We start from the raw sequence: 19,556 nt of genomic DNA, 5'->3' as shown, positions 1-19,556 counted from the left end.
CTTCCTCGCGTTTGAGCCTTTTATTCATATCCTCTCTCATTTTTAATATCTCTGGAGAGGGAGGTAATTTGTCAATGTCTGCATTGATTGCCTCGATTTTTTCAAGCAATTTAGCTCTGTCGCTTTGAGCATATTGGACGAGAATGCCCATTAGGCGCTTGGAGTTTTCCAAATTGCACTGCGCCCAGTCGGCTAACATTTGGGGGTCGGGATCCTCATATGAAGGGGCCAACAGTGTGCGCAAACCCCTTGGCACCCGCCCCACCTCCAGATAGCCTGACAGCGATGTAAACTCCCACCACTTGGCTTGTTCGCCCTTACTGCATTTCTCTAGGCGCTTGAACAGTTCCTTCATTTCTGAGCGTTGCTCAGGTACAGTTATTGCAGTGTGACTTGATGTGGACTCCCCAGCCGGGGGGTCCGAAAACATTCCCTTGGACATCTCCATGCGCCCTCTCAACGTGTCTGCGGACATGGTGCAAGCAGTGGGCAGAATAACAGTCAGGCACACACAGAGTGGTTCCTACCGGTAATACAGTCCGGAACAACTTCTGTACTCCACACAGGGGGGGTATCCTGGTCCGTTGCAGCTGCCGTCCTCGGTACTCGAGGGATGAGCCTCGGAAACCGCGACCGACACCCGCCGGCCAGCAGTCCCGGAACTACTTCCGGTCTTTCCACGAAAACGAACAGCACACAGATCCGTTGGTCCCTGGGGCGTGGCGGCGTCTCCCAACAAGGAGTTTTTTCAAATTTCCGAAGGAAAGTTAGCTTCTTGCCGTTTGTAGCCCAGAACGTGGAGGGGTCTCGCACAAGCCAGGGAAGCTCTCCCAGCTAGGATACGAGGTACGTAGTGCTCCCACGTCGAAATACTCAGTAACAGCCGTTACTGTCGAACAGGAAAACAGGAGCAGCGAGACCCAGAAATGGTGCAAATATTGAATTTTATTTAATGCTAGCCCAGCACCAGTCCGCCATGACGCGTTTCGGCTAGAGATAGCCTTGATCATATGACAAGCGTCAAGAGGGCTGTTCACCTATTTAAAGTGCAACGTGCCATCACATGCAAAGGAAACAGAAAAAATACTGTTGATGTTTCCATATTGTTAAACCTCTAACATATATATTTAACTCTTTCCTGCTTCTCCAGGCACGGCATGCAGGACACAAAGACCGCCACACAGCTTATCCAGTACACAGGTCAATTTATTATCCCATTGATTCTCCTTCTGGCATGACGCGTTTCGGGTAGGAACTACCCTTGATCACATAACGGTACATTGTGAAAAGAGACCTATAAATACTCATTTTTTTCATTCTGTTCGTGAAGCACACCACGTGATTAATAAAAAGTGAAGATATACTTAAACCTACAATTTGAGTGGCTCTTTCCATTGTATATATATTCCATTCCATATATATATATATATTCCACCGAAATACGCGGCAATCAGAGAATCGAATCTTGTTACAGCTTATTTTATTTTAAATTCAGACACTGGTCAGAGTGCTGAATTTAAAATAAAATAAGCAGTAACCAGATTCTCAAAGTGCCGCATATTTTGGTGGAAAATTGATGATTTCAGCCAGGATCCGGCCCCCATGCTGAGCACGCAGGATCTTTAGGATCACATTGTGGGAAAAAATATATATCAATCAATGTGAAAAATGTAAATTGTAAAACACAGTTGAAACCTACTATGAAAATTACAAATTATTAGAAAAATAAAAGCATGCATAAACACCATTTCCAAAAATAATTGCAATAAATGCTGTGTAAGAAAAGTTGCATAAAATGTATAACTTATAAAAGCTTAATTTACAAATCTCACTCCACCCTTTTAAGCAGTATAGTGTTGTAGTACTTATTAGAGTTACTATTCACACTCCAGTCTATGCAACAGTACGGTAATTTTACATTCTGGAGGGGTTACATTTACTGAACGCACTCCACTTTAAATATCAGTACAATAAATGTTAGACTCCATAGGGGTTACATTTACTATTCACACTTCATTCAGTTCAAGCAACAGTAGGGAAGGTGTTGAGCTCCGGAGGGCTTAGATCCACTATTCTGACTCCATTTTAAGCAACAGTAGGGAAAGTGTTGGAATTCAGAGGGATTAGATTGACTATTCCCACTCCATTTGTAACACCAGTAGGAAAAGTGCTGTAGTTTGGAGGAAATACAAATAGCATTCCGCCTCAAAATCAGTTAATACAAAACATATAGGGCCATATGTAGGTAAATTATATTTACCGATTCCTAAATACCGAATTTTACCGATTCGGTATTTAGGATTCGGTAAATGAGATGTAGGTAAAAAAATATCGGAAACATTTACCGATTCGGAAAAATTCGGAAAATGTGCAAGGAATCGGTATTTACCGAATTGGTAAATACCGAATCGGAGATTAAAAAAACAGGCAATTGAGGAATCAACCAATCCTGTGCATCCACCCCACCCCACAACCAGAAAGTGGCCACACCCATGCAGGTGCAGACAATCAAAACCTTCTGGAGAGCTGGGAGTGCAGAGGAGAGCAACTGAGCCACTGGCTGAACATGGCTGAGGAGAACTGCAGGATGGCATCCAATGAATCTGAGAGGGAAGGAGCAGACAGGAAAAGGAAAATGAAGCTCAGTGCAACTGAGCTTCAGGTCCTTGTGGAGGAGGTGGTGAAACACCACACACAGTTTTTTGGAAAGCAGTCCCTGCAGGTAGCAGAAGCTGTAAAAAGGAAGATCTGGCTGGCAATCCAGGCGCAGGAGAATGCTATTGGGGTGAGCCCACGGGACATCGATGACCTCAAGAAAAGGTGGTATGACCTTTGGATCATCACCAAGAGGAAGCTGGCTGCACAGAGGAAAGAGGCCAGTGTCACAGTGGGAGGAAGGAGCAGGGCGCCTGCCCTTACTGACCTGGAGCAGCTGGTTGAGTCAACCCTGGAGCCCGAAAGTGTTTCTGGAATCGGGGATGCAGACAGCTCAGCCAGAGCTGCCACAAAACAAGGTAAGAAGCATGCACATCAATCCCACCCCCCTTCCCTATCCCCATTCCCCAATGTGGCTGTGTGACTCACACTCTAGTACAGGTCTTAGTATACACCAGCAATGCATTATGGGAGATGTAGTCAGTGAAACACCCATCATCACAGTCATCACACTAAACAACAAGGCATGCCACAAGCATCAGTTAGAAGCAGCTGAGGACATTGAGATAGTGTGACAGGAATGTAATTTAATATTGAAATGCAGGGCTGCAGGACCACTGAGCTAATGTCCATATCTGTCCACAGGATAGTCATCACGCAGGACAGCGCAGAAGGAGGGAAGGGCACCCCGTAAGGGAAGAACAGAGGATGCCAGCACAAGTGCAGGTCACAGCACTTCACCACCACCGACATCAACACCACAAGCAGATGCACCAACAGAGCCAGCGACAACACCAGAGCCAGCATCAACACAGCTGATTGACTCACCACCACAGCAAGCCTCACAAGAACTCTCAGCCTCACCAGCAGAAACGTCACCTGTGGCGGTAAAGGCCAGGAGGCATGCTTTTGCCACTCTCCATGTCTTGGAGTCGTCCTCTGAGGACACAAGGATGGGTGACACACCATCTTGTCCACTGCAGGAAACAAATTCTGGGCTACAGTCCACCTCGGAGGGTGCGCATACAGGGGCAGGGCTCGGGAGCACAGCACAACTCAGCAGGGTGATGGGGTCTTCAGAGGGCTGGAGGCCAGTATGGTGAAGGTGCAGCGCCTGCAGGGGAAAGCGATTCAATCAGTAGAGAGACAAATGCGGCACCTAAACCAGAACATGGTTAACATTGACAGGGGCATCAGCTCTGGCGGAGGGCATCAAGGAGACGGCTGAGGGCATGCGGGACATGTCCCAGTCTGTGTTGGTGCTGTGTGACAAACTGGACGAGGACAGGGCAACAAGGCACAAGCAGAGGCATAATATGGAGCAGCACACCAGGGCAGTGAACCGCCTGGAAACTGCCACTTCCCTGCTCTGCAGGCTGTCCGTGACAATACAGGAGGGGCAGGTGCTCTGCTGCACTGATGTCACCAGGGGGATGGGGAAGGTGACATTCGCACTGGAAGTGCTGCTGACCACCCAGTCAGCCAACACTGGTGCTCTAGGTGTGGGGGAGAGTGATGAGACCACCTGCAGGAGCAGCATTACCCCCCTGTACCAGACACCCGGAGGAGCAACAGGCGGCATGCTGTGGGCCCTGGCTCAGCAGACAGTGAGGATAGCCAGCTGCAGGCTTCCAGCACTGTTGTGCGTGGGGACAGACGTTAATGCTGCCCACACATTTATGAACATATTTAGGGTGAAGTAACCCATGACTACCTATTAAGGTTGTCACCATTTGGACTGGCATGGTGTGCCATTGGTTCATTGTCGTAGTGCCCAGTTATTAAACTACTTCATGTACATGCAATGCCTGGCTGTGTCTCCTTACTTACTTAAAAATAGTTGCGTGTGATCTCTGCCCGTCTCTGTGTCCCATCTGTTGCTGGTGCCACTCCTGCTGTGTTGGGCTCAGGCTGTGCAAATTCGTCATCATTATCCTCAATATCTGTTAATTCTACTGCTGTTCCTTTCCTAGCAGCAAGGTTGTGCAGCATTGCGCAAGTTGCAATGATTTTACAGCAGATATGGGGTGAGTACTGACGTGTGCCTCTGCTTTTGTGGAGGCAGCGGACCCTGCTTTTTAACAGCCCAAAGTTGTACCGCATGACGTTGCGTGTAGATTTGTTTGCCACGTTGTAACGTCTCTCACTCGGGGTTGATGGGTTCAGGCAGGGAGTGAGGATGAATGAGCGGACGGCATATGCGCTGTCGCCTATGTGGAAAAGAGAAAGCCATTACTCACATGCACAACAACACCTACATCTGCAATATCTGTCAGGGTGTGTCACAGTGTTTTACCTAGCAGGTATCCTTCTCCGAATTACCCCCGCTGCCAGGCGTGTGTAGATCCCAATGTTCTGGAAGATGTAGGAATCGTGAGTGCTTCCTGGGAATTTGGCCACAATGTCTGTGATTATGTTGGCAGCATCACAGATTACCTGCACATTTATGGAGTGGGTGGACTTTCTGTTCCTGTAGATGTACTCAGTGGCTGCAGGTGGGCAGATTGGGATGTTTGTGCCATCAATACAGCCGATGACATGTGGGAACTGTGCCCTTTGGTAAAAGTCAGTCTTGGCCTTCAGCAGTTCCGCATGTGTGTCAGGGAAGCTGATCTAATGATGATGCATTCTCTGCATCATAGCCTCCAGGAACTTCCTGAAAATACGGGACAGGCTGCTCTGGGACACCCCACCTATCACAGCTATCGCCCCCTGGTAACTGCCAGATGCAAGTAGGTGTAGGCTACAGAGCACCTGCACATGTGGTGGTATGGCATGCGCCCTTGGTGTTGGGTGCTCCATGACTGGGTGCAGGTCCCTTATCAAGTCCAGGATGGTGTTGGGGTGTAGCCTGTACCTTTCATGGATCTCTGCCTCAATAAGTCAGAAGAGTGTGATCCGCTGTCTGTAGACTTGCTCCTTCCATCTCCAGATCCTCTCTCCTGCTGCCTGTAGCTGTAGCCGCCTTGCTATCACATAGAAAGCCGCCATTCTGATCACACTGTTGCAGTTTTATGGCCTGGACCTGGTTACCACCTGCTTTCAATCCATGGTAATTACCGACTCTTAAATACCGAATTTCATGAAATTTGGTATTTTCGAAGTTACCTACATCTCTATTCTCATTTTTACAGTTTCTTATTTACCGATTCGGTAAATAAGGATAGGTAAATACCGATTCTGTAATTTAGAATTCGGTAACGATGAATTGGTATTTACCGATTCATAATTACAGAATCCTTACTTTTGGCCTCCTACATTTCAAATGCCTAAATACCGGTCGGTAACGGCAAATTTACCGAATATCGGCCATTACCGACCGGTATTGAGCTACCTACATATGGCCCATAAATACCTAATATCGTAAAAAAGGGAAATCATGCTATAAATAATTACATATGATACAATATAGAAAAACTTAGAGCCTGATTTAGATCTTCATGGTAGGGATACTCCCTCACAAACGTGACGAATATCCTGTCTGCCTTCCATTACATCCTTTTTTTTTTTTATTTATAGAATTTTATGACAGCTTACAGACAGTAAAGAACAAAAGAACGAAAGCACATTTTTTGCCATAATTCCATTAAAAATTAAACAGTATCTTATCCATTACTTCAAGTCATAGATTCATAAAGTAACAGCAAAAAAAGAAAGAAGAAAAAGTAAATAAAAAAGAAATACCATATACATTACTTTCACCAACAATTTTCCTTACAAGTCCAACCAATTAGCTAGCGGAGACCATATTTTGAGCCCATACGTTTTCTTCTTAATGCCCTTAATTTTATATAATGCTATCTCAAGATGGTACATAGACAGTAGTTTAGTTTGCCATGTAATAAAATTTGGTGGATCTTCGTCCAGCCATTGAGATGTGATGCAAGAACAAAATGCCGACATGCAAATAAAGATGAATCCTTCCTCAGATTCAGATCCCTGATATGTCGTACTTTCGTCACATCCAAAAATAACCAGAGGAGCTGTTAGTTTGACAGAGATACTCAAGCTACTCCTTAAATAAAGCTCAATATCCGCGATAAATTGCGATAGTCTAGGGCATCTATAAAACATATGGGCGGCGTCTACTGCTTGTAAATTACAGCGACTGCAATTCCTCCCACGCGTTGAATTCCACTTTGTCAGTTTACCAGGCGTATAGTATAAATCAAATACTGATATAATGTATTGAATAATCATTTACCCATTAAGTAGCGTATTCCCCGCAATCTCCATACTTCTATCTAAATTGACATGTTCAACATTCAGCTTGCTTTGCCATTTAAGTGCTCTATCCTCTAAATCATCTTCCACCTTCTCCAGAAGCAGCTGATACAAAGATCCTATTTTATGCCGTTCCTTTATGGCTTCAACTATTGCTATTTTCCCCAACAGTATCATCTGTTTTGCCAGTTTCTGACCACAAAAACTTCGTATCTGAAGATACTTGAAAAAATCACCGTGGTACACATGATATTCCTTCCTTAAATAATCAAATGAAACAAAATCATTCCCTTGATACAAATCACCAAAATTCCGAATCCCTAGATTATACCACCTTTGCATTACCCCGTCTCGAAATAATTCTGGGAGAAAAGGGCTTTTCTGCAAAGGAGTATAAATGTTTATATTTGGGCCCATTCTAAATCTCTTTTTTATCGTCCTCCATATAATATAAGCGGAATAAATAGTCTTGAACTTAGTTTTTTTGTAGTAACTAGGCTCAATAATCCGGTTTAAACATTGTTTAGCCTCGGCCCCCAAAAGCATCTCGTAAATAGAGGGCGAGGCGAAGTCCTCGACCGGATCATCCGGGAGAATGAATACACCCATGTGTTGCAAAATCACAACCCAGTGATAAAATTGAAAGTTCGGAATACCCCAGCCTCCTCTTTCTCGGGGTAGCACACATTTTGCTAATGCTCTCCGAGCCCGATGATATCCCCATAGAAATCTGGAGCACATTCTATTTATTCGAGAGAAGTAGCTAGAGGAGATAATAAATGGTAGAGACCGAAATGAATACAAAAACTTTGGAAAAATTAACATCTTTAGTACATTGCTGCGACCAAACAGTGATAGCTTTAAATTATTTATTCTTTCTAGCAGCTTGATAGAGGAGCCAATAATAGGGTCCAGATTTATAGGGATAATTTCTTCAATTTTAGCTGTAATTTTGATCCCCAAATAGTTGGCTTCTTTTACAATTTTGATATTCTCCGGTCAGCCAGCTTCTGAGTGAATGAGTTGTGTTTTATCAATATTCAATTTGAATCCCGAGAAGCGCCCAAACTTCTCAGCTGATTCTATAATATTTGGGAGTGCGGCACTCAAATCGGACGTCACTATCGCGATATCATCCACGTATGCACAAACTTTATAATCCTGCTCTGCTATCTGCACGGGTTTAATTGCAATATTATCCTCTAGGCTAGTAATAAAGGGATCTATGTACAAAGCAAACAGCAAAGGGGAACAGGGACACCCCTGTCTTGTCCCTCTTGCTATTGATACTTTCCCCGACCTCTTCCCTGAAATTCGAATAGTAGCAAACGGGTGGTTATATAGTGTCTGGATTGCCCTAATAAACTCCGCAGGAAACCCCTTCCTTTCCAAAACCAGCCACATGAAATCCCAGGCAACCCTGTCAAACGCTTTTTCTGCGTCCAACAGGGCCACACCGACAGGAGAGTGTGTGCCCTGTGCCCAATCCAGCAAGGATATAAACCGTCTTATATGATCAGTAGTACCTCTATGCTTTATAAATCCATGTTGTCGGAGGGACACTAAGTCTGGCATCAGATAATTTAGCCGGTTAGCTATTATTTTAGAAAAAAAATTGCTATCCGAATTCAGTAAGGATATCGGCCGATATGACCCCACCTCCTCAGCATTTTTACCTTTTTTCTTAAAAACCACTATCGTTGCTTCCGCCCATGAACGGGGAGCATGGCCCAAAAAGGCTTGCTAACAAACCTCTAATAATTCTTTTTTTATTACATTACATCCTATTGCACTTGTAATAAGGGGGTGTGAATGTCCGTCACATCCGTCAAGATCTAATTCAAGCCATTAATAAACGTAAAATAAAAAATTACATTGGAATAGAATCTACGTCTCTATCTACCAAAACCAAACAGTAATCACCCCAAAAATTAAAATAATGATTCCAAAAATATTTTGTCACAAATTAAATAACCTGAAAAAATAACTTAAAATACAACTGATAAAATGTCTGTTTAGAAACATTATTAAAACACTTAAACCCAATTAAAGAAATGCATATGTCCACCATTAAAAATACATAAATAATTACCAATTAAATATGATTTCATAATATTAATAGTAAGTTAAAAAATATACATAACTTCAATATATCACTACCCTATTCCCCTAAAAAACTAACAATTCGCTATTAAAATAGAAATTACTTACAAATATATTAACAATTAAATATACTGTAAAGCTTAAAATAGTTTTTTAAAAAGTTAGAATTATTTTTATTATAATACTTCATTGTTAATCACAGAAAGTGGTACATTGTACATTTACTCATAGTCTGACCATGGGCAATCGACAAGGATTACATTGCAATATGCGTGGTGCACCAGGGTTTATTCACCCACTCAGCATTCATGCCTTCAGTCCACATCCAGGAATTACAATAATGAGAATCATACAGTATGAAAGAAAACAAAAACCTATAACATTGCGCAGCAGTGACTGGTGATGGAATTCAGTTTAAATATTGAGGTTACCAATCTGTCAATTGTCCATTTTGTGGGACCGGGTGACTGCCCATCATGCAGGGGTTATTTGACCGGTTTGGGAGAGGGCCCCACTGCTTAGCAGTATCTGACTCTCCTGCGCACCGGTGTTCAGACTAATCCTTATTGCTGCCTGTGCTAAAGAGGTGTTTGGCTGTGTTCTTTGTGTATTATCCAATTCCGACTCCAGTTGTGAGTACGGTATTTGCAACCCTTCCAGCATGTGTCCCCAGTACTCTAAATCTCGCTCAGCATGTTCGTCTGCGCACACTGTTTTTAGATGATTTTCTTCCGCACCTCCCACTCCCGCATGTCTGACAGCCATGCATCCATTTTTGGAGGAAGCGTTTGTGTCCAGTGTATGGCAATGTGATGATTAGCCAATACTGGGCCTAGGAGGGCAAATTTGTGTCTGCTGCATGTTCCCTTTTTTGGTGTCAGGAGTACCCCCCAGTAGGCAGTGTTTAACCGTCTGTTCTATCTGAACTGCTGTGGTGGCACGGAGTATCTGAATAACTTGATTGCAGTACCTTTTTAACCTGATACATGTCCAAGTCATATTGAAGAATGTGGCAGGGTCAGAGCCGCTCCTGGGGCAGTGGGAAGGGTGCGCTGAGCTAAAGCGTGCTAATCTCTGAGGGGACCAAATAAGTACGATGTAAGTAGTGGAACTGGGTAAGTTTCAACCTAGCATTACTAGCCGCCTCCAGGACCTGCGCAAACGCCTTTTTCCACTCCTGTTCCATAGGGGGCTGTCAGGTCAGCAGACCACCTGTCTTTTATCTGTGACGTCTCAGTGATGCAGTCTTCTTTAAGGGCCTTATATATGCGGGAGATTAGGACTTTAGTTGACCCCGGGTCCAGCAGGAGGGCCAGTGTGTGTGACTAACGGCTCATCAGAAAAGGAGGGCCATATTCCCCTAACAGTATGTGCAATCTTGGCATATTGTAAGAAGTGTCCTTCAGGTGTTCAGTGCCATTCCTTTGCTTCCTCATACGTCAGGAAGGACCCATTAGCGAATAGATCCCCGGCGGTCGAGCATCCACCCTCTTGCCATTTTGGAGATGTCCATAACTAACTAAATTTGACAGAACACCTGCAACCATTCTAGGGGGCAGGAGATCATGTAAGGTGCCTTATGAACCACCTGGATGATCGCTGTTCCCAGATCGCCGCTACCTGTCATATTATAAATGGGCATGAGTTTGGGGCCTAATGTTTTCTCCATATTGTGTCCCTCCATACACCACTGTGCTGCATATTGAAGCAGTCCAGCAAAATAATATAGTCTACAGTCCAGGAGGCCTAGTCCACCCAGGTCCGAGTCCAGTTTGAGTATGTCTAATTTTTTTCTACTGTGACCTCCAGCCCATACTAGCGAAACCAACTTATTCAAGGTAACATACATGGTATCTGGGATATAGCAGAGTGCATTCTGTAGGGCATAGAGGCACCTAGGCAACATGACCATTCTAGCCAATGCAACACGCCCCTTAATGGGGAGGGGGACCTTGTACCAGAACCGGATTGACTCCTCAGGACTATGTGTCACTTGAATGCCAAGATAACTAAAATGATCAATTTCCCAGCTGAACTCTACTGGCGGGAGATCTTGTATAGCCACTTGTGTTAGAGTGGCTGACGTGAAGATAACAGTCTTACGATGATTTATACGGAGGCCCCATGACTGCCCAAATAAGCATAGTATGCCCAATAGAGACAGCATCGCCTCCTCCGGGTGCCCGATATAGAGTAATGCATCATCCGAATATAGGGACACTACATGAGTGCAGCCATTGACAGTGATTCCCCATTCGTCCATATCTCTCCTCAATTGGATCGCCAATGGCTCCATTGTCAGGGTGAACAGCAACAGGGAAAGAGGACACCATTGCTGGTGCCTAATTCAATAGTGATGTACTCCGATATTTGATGCCCCATACGTACCCCTGGCCCTCGGTATAATAGATGCGCCCAAGTGATGAACTCATTGCCAAGTCCCATTATTTTGAGTACCTCCCACAAGTAGTTGCACTGCAGAGTGTCAACCGCCTTTCCTATGTCAAAGGCGACCACTTCCACCCTATCTGCTCCGCCTGACACTGAATGCAGCATGTGCAAGAGGAGGCATATGTTCTTGTGTGTTCCCCTTCCTGTAAAAAAATCCACACTGGTCATTGTGGACAAGATGGGATACCACATGGCTAAGGTGAGTGGCTAGGACCTTAGCCGGTATTTTGACATCCACTCCCAGCATGGAGAGGGGCCTATAGAATCCCGAATCTCACTCGTCCCAACCGTGTTTCAGAAGCATAGCTATGAGGGCATCTCTCATAGATTGTGGGAGGATTCCATTTACCTTAGCTTCTTGCAGGGTTTCCAATAATCTAGGGAGTAATAGGTCGCTGTATATCTGGTAGAGCTCTATTGGTAGCCTGGATCACTTACAAAATATCGACGGACAGAATATCGAGGTAGCAAAATATCGACACAAAAATATTGAAGTCAAGAATATCGACATCCTGTTTTTGTTTTCTTTTCCCTGTCAAGTGGTCATTGTTTGTGGTCTTCCATTGATAGTAAAATGAAAAGAAGAAAAAACAAATAAAAAAATACAATAAAAGTTCAATAAAAAGTGAATTGAGAAAAATAAATAAAACAGCAGTGCAGAACTCCAAAGAACAGTTGAGGACAGTCTCAAACGTAATCAACGTAAGCATCATCAAATAATGATTCCCTGTGGTTTGAAAGCTGTGGCATCTGCAACAGAAAAAGATGAGTTCTCGGTTAGTTGATGCAACCTTCTCCAATAGGGTGATTTGTTATGACAATACCTCATGACATGCAAGGCAAAAGAGCCAGGGGTTTGAAATGGCGCTGACCATTTTGTGTGCGTTTCTTCAAATTATTATTTTGTTAGCTTCTGGGTGCTTTGTTTTTTGGTTTGTCTTGTTCTTCATCTCCTTTGTTTGTTGTTGTGCACCAATTGGAGAGATTTTATCAAGAACATAGGTCCTGAGCTTAACAAATACTTCAGTAAAAATGGCAAACATAGACTTAAATAAGAACTATGGCTTAGTTTCCAATGTCCAGCCGGACAAGGATTTATTTATTTTTAAGGTTTTTCTAGAAATTTTGCAAATACGTGAGACACAACATGAATCAAAAGACTGGGCACAATCCTGTACCAAGTTAGAGGGAAAAATTAAATAGGAAAGAATAAGGAAAATTTAAACAGGCAAAAGGGCTGGAGCAAGTGGCGGCTTACAATACAATGCAGTCTTGTGTAGGCGCGCACAAACAGTCACTGCACTTAATATATACAGTAGAAACATGCACTTCTGTTATAACAGTCGACGTGACGTTTCGATCCCTAGCTCCAATTGTTAACTGGGATCATCTTCAGGACTAGTATTTGTGCTATTGCCTGAACTATTAAAAGCAATACAATGCAGTCTTGTGTAGGCGCGCACAAACAGTCACTGCACTTAATATATACAGTAGAAACATGCAGTTCTGTTATAACAGTTGACGTGACGTTTCGATCCCAACTCCAATTGTTAACTGGGATCATCTTCTGGACTAGTATTTGTGCTATTGCCTGAACTATTAAAAGCCGAAACCAAATAGGCGAGTGACGTTCGGCGGGCATCTAGAGTCGGAGCCTTAATGGTAAGGTCGATCACCTTATCGTGTCTTTGGGGAGCCTAGAAGGGCTTCTACAGCTTAGAAGGCGGGACGGCAATTTTTAGGTTTAAGAGGCCTCATCCTCGAGCAGATAGCCTTGGACTTGTGTCTGGGGCTCAAGTAATCGGTTGAGCCTGGAGGGTTGAGGGAAAGCGGCTGCCAGGATATGCAGTCCGCTGACTTCTTGTCCTTAATGGGATCGCGTGCTCTGCTGAGTCCCGTCCTTCTCACTCATTTGGAGAGATGGCCTCCCTTCTCCACAGAGCCAGTGCCATGTCAACTTAGTCATGATATCACACACTTGCAGTTCAGACACCCTTGGCCGCTCTCATCTGGAGGATTCAACTTGCGAAGCTTGTGCCTACGGATCTCCCATTCTAATATATAAAAGATATCTTCAACCCCCTGTCTTGTTTTTGCAGACGTCTCGATGTAAGGAATGCCATAACTCCTGTCCAGGTCATGCGCTTGTCGTGTCTCCACCGTCCTTGCCGGGAGGTCACATTTATTTCCCACTAACACCATTGGTTCGTCATCTGAGTTCTTCACCCATTTGATTTATTCTCTGTACTGGTGAATGTCTTCAAAGGACTTTGTGTTGTTAATGGCAAAGATGCAAAGGAAGCCCTCGCCTGTCCTCATGTACTATTCTCTCATCGCACTGTACTCAACTTGACCCGCAGTGTCCACGATGTCCAACAAACATGTTTACCCATCTATCACCACCTGATTTAGGTAGGAGTCCTCTATTGTGGGGTCATATTCATCTACAAAGTGGTTTTGAATGAGTTGAATTGTCGGAACGCTCTTCCCACCACCACCTGCTCCCACCACCACCAGCTTGTACTCCGTCATCTTCAAAGGCTGCCTTCGGGATCACTCCTGTGCTCCTCTGGGCGTACCTCTTGCAGCCATGTGCAGGGGCTCAGGCTCGCATGCCCTGCCGCAGCCCCCGAGCGGCCTCGTGCCCACTAAGTCCGTGCCGCATTGGCACCAGCCCCGGCCACTGAACAATATGCAGCGGCGGGCTCTGCACACACCCAACCAGGGCCCACGTTAACCGCCATCCTATCTACATCATGGTAAGTACAAAATTATAGAACAAAAAAATATTGATGTCAAAAATAGTTGTAAAAAATATCGTTTTTTTAAATGTAAAAAATATAAACAGTTAAAAATATTACAACATGTTTACAAATAATAACTAATACATACAATGTTAAAATAAATTAAACATTTACATATAAAAAATAATATATATATACTTACTCCACTATTCCCACTCCGGTGAGTGCAACAGTAGAGAAAGTGTTGGATAGTGTAGAGGGAAAAATTACTATTCCCACTCCAGAGAGTACAACAGTAGGGAAATTATTGGCTAGCGTAGAGGTTAAAATTACTATTCCCACTTCAGAGAGTGCAACAGTAGGGAAAGTGTTGGATAGCGCAGGGATAAAAATTACTATTGCCACTCCAGTGAGTGCAACAGTAGGGAAAGTGTTGGATAGCGTAGAGGTAAAAATTACTATTCCAACTCAAGAGAGTGCAACAGTAAGGAAAGTGTTACATAGCGTAGCGGTTATAATTGCTATTCCAACTCCAGAGAGTGCAACAATAGGGAAAGTGTTGGATAAAGTAGGGGTAAAAATTACTATTCCCACTCCGGAGAGTGCAACAGTAGGGAATGTGTTGGATAGTGTAGAGGGAAAAATTACTATTCCCACTCCAGAGAGTGCAACAGTAGGGAAAATGTTGGATAGCGTAGGGGTAAAAATTACTATTCCAACTCCAATGAGTGCAACAGTAAGGAAAGTGTTGGATAGCATAGAGGTAAAAATTACTATTCCCACTCCAGTGAGTGCAATAATAGGGAATGTCTTGGACCGCGTATGGGTAAAAATGACTATTCTCACTTCAAAGAGTGCAACAGTAGGGGAAGTGTTGGATAGCGTAGGGGTAAAAATGACTATTTCCACTGCAAGGAGTGCAACAGTAGGGAAAGTGTTGGATAGCGTAGGGGTAAAAATTACTATTCCCTCTCCAAAGAGTTCAACAGTAGGGAAGGTGTTGGATGGCGTAGGGATAAAAATGACTATTCCCACTCCAGAGAGGGCACTAGAAGGGAAAGTGTGGGATAGCGTAGGGGTAAAAATTACTATTCCCACTCCGGTGAGTACAACAGTATGGAAAGTGTTGGATAGCGTAGAGGTAAAAAATACTATTCCCACTCCAAAGAGTGCCACAGTAGGGAAAGCGTTAGCTAGAGTAGGGGTTAAAAATGACACTTATAAATTAAAAAAATTTTGTAATTAAATAATGATTTATGAATAAATTAACAATACATCAATTAAAAATACCAATAAATACAAATTAATGAAAAATAATTACCAATTAACAATTAATTAACAATAAATCAATTATCAATACTAATAAATATTCATTAATAATGACCAATTAATAGATAATTAACAATAAATTAATTATCAATACCCAAATATAAAAATGTATAATTACTTCATTACAATTAAATTACTTCCCACCCTATTCCCCTATAAAACCACAACCCACTACAGAACTAGAACGCAAAATGTAATTAAAAATAATTAATATTTCCTAAAAATTATTATTTAAGTAACTATAATTGAATTACTTCCCACCCTATTCCCCTATAAACCCACAACCCACTACGGTACTAAAAGGCATAATTTACTTTAAAAAAAATTACTAACTTCTAAAAATGTTATATACATATTTAAAAAAACAGTACTATACTTAACAAAAAAATAGAACACATACATATGAAATACGTACTAAAATACATAAGCCTAATATAAACATCGATATTAGTAACATCAAATTTTTGCTATTGATATTACTAACTTTGATATTAACAAAATCGATATTTCTTACCTTCAGGTCAATATTCTGGTCGTCGATATTCTGGTCGTTGATATTCTGTCCCTACAATATTTAAAACTCAATATTAATGTAGGTCGATATTGAAAAATCGATATTGTGTTTGTCCACCTCTTAGTCCATCAGGGCCTGGGGCTTTGCATTGAGCCATCGTTCACACACCCTCAATATTGCATCTAACTGAATCGCAGCCTCCAAGGCCTGTGCCTGTTCTCCCGTAATACAAGGGAGAGGTATGCTCCTAAGGAACTCGAGATTGGTGGGCTCTATAGGTGTTCGTACATGTGACTATTAATTCCTGTATTTGTGTTTATAATGCTCCTGTCTGGGTACATTAACTTGAGGATTAGCAGGGGTGGGCATTCTCTCTTCAATAACCATGCTAGAAGTCTTCCCGATTTGTCACCCCCTTTGTGCAAAAGCTGGAAATATTCCTGCCTGGTTGGACTGTCAAGTCTCTCCCATATTTCACTCATGTGGAGGTGGGCCTGCAGCATGAAGGCATTGTATGATGCCGTTGGTTGCAATCCATGTTGCAACCGGGAAATCTTGTCTTCCGCTTCTTTTAGTTCCCTTTCTAGCTTGCGTCATGTCCCACCAACTTTAGCGAGACACTCTCTATGGATCACCACCTTAAGTGTGTCCCATTCCATTCCTGTTGAGCTAGCGATGGACCAAATTGAGGTAAAGCATCCAACAATCGACTCCTTAAGTTCCGTAAGGACCATAGGGTCCCTAAGCACATCGGGTCTTAGCCGCTGAATAGGCTGCTTCGGTCTAGCTTGGATTGGGCCCCATTCGAGTAGGACCGGGGCGTGGTCTGAAAGGAATCGTGTAAGGATACAAGTCTGTACAGTAGCTGGTATGGCTTCACTGGAGAGGAGGAATCTATCCAGTCTACTGTGGACCTCTCGTGCCGGTGTAGAGCACGTGTATCCCTGCACCTCTGTGTCTATCTCTCACCAGATATCCACACACAGCAGGCAACACATCACGTCCCGCATTGTAGCAGTCATGATGTGCATTCTTTAGGTGGGCTATCCATACTGGCATCCGTTATGCAGTTGAAGTCTTCGGGCCACAAAATGGATTTTGCTGCGTATGTAATGAGTAGATATTCTAGCTCCAGGTACAAGCCGCCGTCATCTATGCTGGGGGCATATATGTTGACAAGGCATACCTCCATTCCATCTAGCGTGCCATGTATTATTATGTATCTACCCTTAATGTCTGCTGTGTAATTGTGCATCTCAAAGGGAACTTTGGGTACGACCCACACTAATAACCCCCTTGCATATTTGGAATATGTGGAAGCATATATAATTGGCCCCTCCATTTCTTATGTCGTTTCTGAATTTCCGGATATAATAAATGGGTCTCTTTCAACATTGCTATTTGTGCCCCTTGCCTGTGCGGGTACATCTGTACCCGGTATGTCTTTTTGTATATGTGAAGCCCCCTCAGATTCCATGTTATTATCTTAATTGTCCCATGTAACTGGCTATCTGCCCTGCCCCAGCATTACCCATCTTTGGTCCATCACTGTCACTGCTGCTAAAAAGCGTAATATTGCCCCTCTGTAACATTTTAACTTTTCCCTCCCCGCGGGTAGACATTGCCCCAACAATTCCCAATGCCTTTAACCCCCGAGATCCCCACCCCTCTTTCCAGACCCCAACCAACATACAATAGCATTAAATTCACAGCAACATCTGTAGCATATATCTGTAGCATGTATGCCAGAGCACATGCCATCCAATTGCTGTTATGTTCTGATAATAGGTTATTAGCAACTTCAGCGCTATTCAATTCTCCCAACTATCACACATAAACGTATACTTCCAGTCATCCAATATCGAAATTACAGCCTGAGAGGGTTTAAGTGCATCAGGCCACAGCTGTGGATCGCTCAGCATGTCACCTTGTCTCCTGACCTCCAGGCATACCACCAGACTCTCATCACTCAAATACCAATCATATCATCCAAACATTTATTTCGCAACCACACCACACACCCGTTAACATCAAGAAAAAAGATAGAAGTGAGACTAGTAGAGATATAACACTATAGAGGAGATAGAAAATAGTGGGAACATGGTAGGTAAGGTGGAAGGTAGATAGAGGGCACGTCCCCACCTGTCGTGTATTAGCTGCCAGCACAACCGTTTCCCTTACCAGTCCTCACAGAAGCTTTGCGAGTTCACACAGTCATCTCCTTAGTCTCAGTCACGTGACACACATTCTGACAATCATTAAATTCAAAGTTCCCATTCTGGATTATACTTATATTGTCCGGATTGTGGGCAGTTCAATGTTTATTGGGTTGTGGCTTGTTTCCACCATTTCTCCTGTGCTGGCATCGTAACTGGATGCCCTGGCCATCTCCACCAGGGCCCATCTCCGCCTCTCGGTCTGCCTGCTGCTCGAGCACAGCCACACGGGGTGGCCTCTAGCCACAGCCTCCGGAGTCTGCAGACTCCAGGTCCAGGGAGCACTCTTGGCGGACCACCACTTTCTGAGATGACCTTGACGATTATGTGGATCTTCCCCCGCCAACAGTTCTTTTTGTTGCTGGTATGTTCGGTCTTTTTGTCGCTTTGTAGATCACCCTGGCCTCTCCCCACACTTCTAGCCAGTCCCAAGTGGCGTCAGGCTTGGTAAAGAAATGAGCTCAATAATTTTGTTTCACCTTCAGTTTGACTGGATAGAGTAGCGCATATTGCTGGCCCATCTCCCTGAGTTTCTGCTTTACACCACTGAAGGATGCCCTTTGTTGTTGTGTTGATTTCGTATAATCCGGGAAGATACGGATGGCATGGTTCTCATATTAGGGGTCACCTCCTTGATATGCTGCTCTTAGTATGCAGTCCCTTTCCCTATAGTTAAGCACAATGAGTGCCCTGAGAGGCGCACCTGCAGAAGGCTTTGGCATGAGTGCCTGGTGGGCCTGCTTGACTACAAAGATTGCCTACTCTCAGTGCCCTCCAGGACCCCACAAATCGGAGGTTGCCTCGTCTCAATCTCCCTTACGCATCTTAAACTCTGCGTTCCAGCGTGGCAGTTTTTTCAGCTAACTCTGCAAGGGTTGATTTCAGTGTGGAGACTTCTTTTTCTAGCTTAGATACATTCTGTTCTGGGGCCAGTGATCTCCCTGCTACTCTGCGGCGGTCGGCTTACAGTAACCCGATGTCTAGTGACATCACGTCAACTTTGGCCTGGACGACTGTGCATGGGGCCTCTATGGCTGCAAGGATTTGAGCCCCTGAGGGTCCCGACTGCAATGTTGCAGTGTTCGATGCGGGAGGCTCACACTGGTGGTCCGGTTTTTCTGCCCTCCCTATGCAGTGTATTGGTCGAATTTTGTCTGTTGCACCCCTCTTTGTGGCCCGTCCTTGCCAATAGTGTGGTGTTGCGTGGTAGGTACCTCAATTGGGGGTATGGGAGGCACCAGGTGATGTCGAGTTAGGCCTCTCACTCTAGTGGGCCAGAATACTCAATCCGGGTCCGCGTGCGAATAGTAGATTGGGGGC

General features: G+C 43.9%; 2 protein-coding genes and 1 pseudogene across 7 annotated transcripts in view; 1 reads left to right on the top strand and 2 right to left on the bottom strand.

The window, feature by feature from the left end:
* Positions 1-19,556, top strand: part of LOC144768753 (interferon-induced very large GTPase 1-like) — a 426,778-nt gene that overhangs the window by 181,662 nt on the left and 225,560 nt on the right. The gene's annotated exons all lie outside the window — the stretch shown is intronic.
* Positions 1-19,556, bottom strand: part of LOC144768755 (general transcription factor II-I repeat domain-containing protein 2-like) — a 428,006-nt gene that overhangs the window by 401,551 nt on the left and 6,899 nt on the right. The gene's annotated exons all lie outside the window — the stretch shown is intronic.
* LOC144766895 (GTPase HRas pseudogene) lies at positions 13,396-13,965 on the bottom strand (annotated as a pseudogene).

Source organism: Lissotriton helveticus, chromosome 7 (assembly GCF_964261635.1).
Source record: "Lissotriton helveticus chromosome 7, aLisHel1.1, whole genome shotgun sequence".
Taxonomy (NCBI): domain Eukaryota; kingdom Metazoa; phylum Chordata; class Amphibia; order Caudata; family Salamandridae; genus Lissotriton; species Lissotriton helveticus.
This window is presented reverse-complemented; position numbering and strand designations above follow the sequence as displayed.